Genomic DNA, 3,139 nt, shown 5'->3' with positions numbered 1-3,139 from the left:
CATTAACCAGCTCAAAAAACACAGAAAGAGCCTTTGACAAAATTCAACATCTTTTGTGATAACAAATTAGTTATAGAAAGAATGAATGTCAAATGATATGAATGTCAAATGAATGAATGTCAAATGAATGATAAAGACCATATATAACAAGCTTAGGGCTAACAAATTCAATGGTGAAAAGTGAAACTTTTCCCTCTGAAGTTGGGAACAAGATAAGAGTTCCAATCTTACTACTTCTATGCTATTCAACAATACTTTTATTCTTTTCAAAATAGCACTGGAAATCCTAGCCTGAGCAGTTAAGAAATAAAAAGAACTAATGGCATCCAAATGAGAAAGGAAGAAGTTCAACTATCTCTCTTTGTAGGTGACATGATCTTATATAGATAAAAACCCTAAAGACTTGACTAAAAGTCCTTTGAAACTATCAAATTTAATAAAGTTACAAGGTACAAAATTAATATACAAAAATCAGGTGCATTCTATATACTAACAATGATCTATTGGAAAATGAAATTAGGATAATTCCATTTACAGTTCCATGAAAGAGTGAAATACTTAGGAATAAATTAAACTAAGGAAGTGAAATATCTATATACTGAAAACTTTTAGACACTAATGAAATAAATTGAGAAAGACTCGAATAAACATATACCATGTTCATGGATTAGAAGAATTAATATAGCCAAACTACTCGTACTGTGCAAAGCAACCCACAGATTCATGGCAGTTCCTATCAAATTTCCAATGTTATTATTCAGAAATAGAATTATAAAATTTGCATGAAACCACAAATAGCCAAACAGACCCCAAATAGCTGCAGCAATTTTGAGAAAGAACAAAGCTAGAAGCATCACACTTCCTGATTTCAAACTCTATTACAAAGCTATAGTAATTAAAGCAATAAGACACCTGCATAAAAACAAATACATAGCGCCACAGAATAGAAACAAGAACCAGCCCAGAAATAAACCTATATATATATAATATATATAAATATAATTTATATTTATATAAATATAAATTAATATAAACTAATATAATATAATATAATATAAGTATAAACTAATATAAATATTAGTTGAATATATATATTCAACAAATATTTGACAAGAACATCAAGAATAATAAAGAAAAGATAGTCTCTTCAATAAATGGTATTGATAGGGGTGCCTGGGTGGCTCAGATGGTTGAGTGTCTGCCTTCAGCTCAGGCTATAATCTCCAGGTCAAGGGATCAGCCCTGAATGGGGCTCTCTGCTCAGCAGGGAACCTGCTTCTCCTCACCCTCTGCCTTTCCCCCTGCTTGTGCTCTCTGTCTCTCTCTCCCTCAAGTGAATAAGTAAAATCTTAAAATAAAATATCTCATTTAATAAATGGTATTGGTAAACTGCAGAAGTACATGCAATAGAATTTATTTTAACCTTTCCACTATACATAAAAATTAATTTTTTGAAATGGACTCAAGACGTAAATGTAACACTTGGAAATGTAAAACACTGAGGAAAAAATGTAGGGAAAAATCTCGTTTATATTGGTCTTGGAAATGATTTGTGGATATGAAAACAAAAGCAAAGATAATAGAAGTAAAAACAAGTGAGACTACGTCAAACTAAAAAGCTTCTGGAGAGTAGAAGAAACAACCAACAATATGAAAAAGCAACTTATGGAATGAGAGAAAATATTTGCAAATCAAATATCTGAAAAGGGGTTAATATCAAACATATATAGGGAACTCATAAAATTAAATAGCAAACATAAATATATAAGTAAACACACAACTGAAAATGGACAATGGACCTGAACAGACATTCTTCCAAATAAAACATACAAATAGCAAACGGGTACATGAAAGGGTGTTCAGCATCACTAATTATGTGGGGAATACCAATCAAAACCACAATGAGATATCACTTCACACCCTTTAGGACATCTAATACCAAAAAGGCAAGAGATAATTAGTGTTTCAAGAGTATGGAATAAGTGAACATTTGTGCTCTGTTGGAGTGTAAATTGGTATAAACACTATGAAAAGTAATATGGAGATTCCTCAAAAAATTAAAAATAGAACTGTCATATGATCCAGTAATTCCACTTCTGAATATATAGCCAGAGGGGGGAAAAATCAAAATCTCAAAGAGCTATCTGCATTCCCTGTTCACTATAGAATTATTCACTATATATATGTGTGTATATATTTTTCTACTATATATATTTTTTCTACTATATCTATGCATATATAGTAGAAATATTATATAGTAATAAATAAGAAGAAAGCTTTCCATTTGTGACAACATGGTTGCACTTGAAATACATAATGCTAAGTGGAGTAAGTGGAGTAAGCCAGACAGAGAAAGAAATACTGTATGATCTCACTTATCTGCAGAATCTAAGAAGTTGTATTACATAGAACCAGAGAGTAGAACAGTGGGTCTTGAGCCTAGAGGGCAGGGGAAATGGGGAGAAATTATTGGCCAAAGTGTACAAACTTTGTTACAAAGTTAAAAATGAATTAAGTTCTGGTTACCTAATGTACAGGATGGTGATTATAGCTGTTAACAGTGTACTGTATACTTGAAAACTGCAAAACAAGTATATCTTGTGTTCTTACCATGCACAAAAAAGTAACGACTCTTTGAGGTGATGTATTAATTGACTGTAGTAATAATTTCCTATATGTGCGTATATGTTAAGTCATCATGTTTATACCTTTAGAAGAAAAACATCATGTTGTACAACATAAAAAATAAAAGAAAAAATAGATTCTAAGAAAAAAAATAAAAATAAAAACCTACATTTTTCTCACTTAGTTCTAAAGCTGTGATCACAAGCATTTGTCTCCTACTCTCTATTCAATCATTCTTTCTCCTCAGAGTAACTCTGGAATAAAATGGCAATCTTTTTTCATTTATTTATTTATTTTATTATTATTTCTTTTCAGCATAACAGTGTTCATTATTTTTGCACCACACCCAGTGCTCCATGCAACACGTGCCCTCACTAATACCCATCACCTTGTTCTCCCAACCTCCCATCTCCTGCCCCTTCTAGACCCTCAGGTTGTTTTTCAGAGTCCATAGTCTCTCATGGTTCACCTCCCCTTCCAATTTCCCTCAACTCCCTTCTCCTCTCCATCTCCC

Source organism: Meles meles, chromosome 3, assembly GCF_922984935.1.
Source record: "Meles meles chromosome 3, mMelMel3.1 paternal haplotype, whole genome shotgun sequence".
NCBI lineage: Eukaryota > Metazoa > Chordata > Mammalia > Carnivora > Mustelidae > Meles > Meles meles.
The sequence above is the reverse complement of the archived record's forward strand: the minus strand, read 5'-3'. Positions refer to the sequence as shown.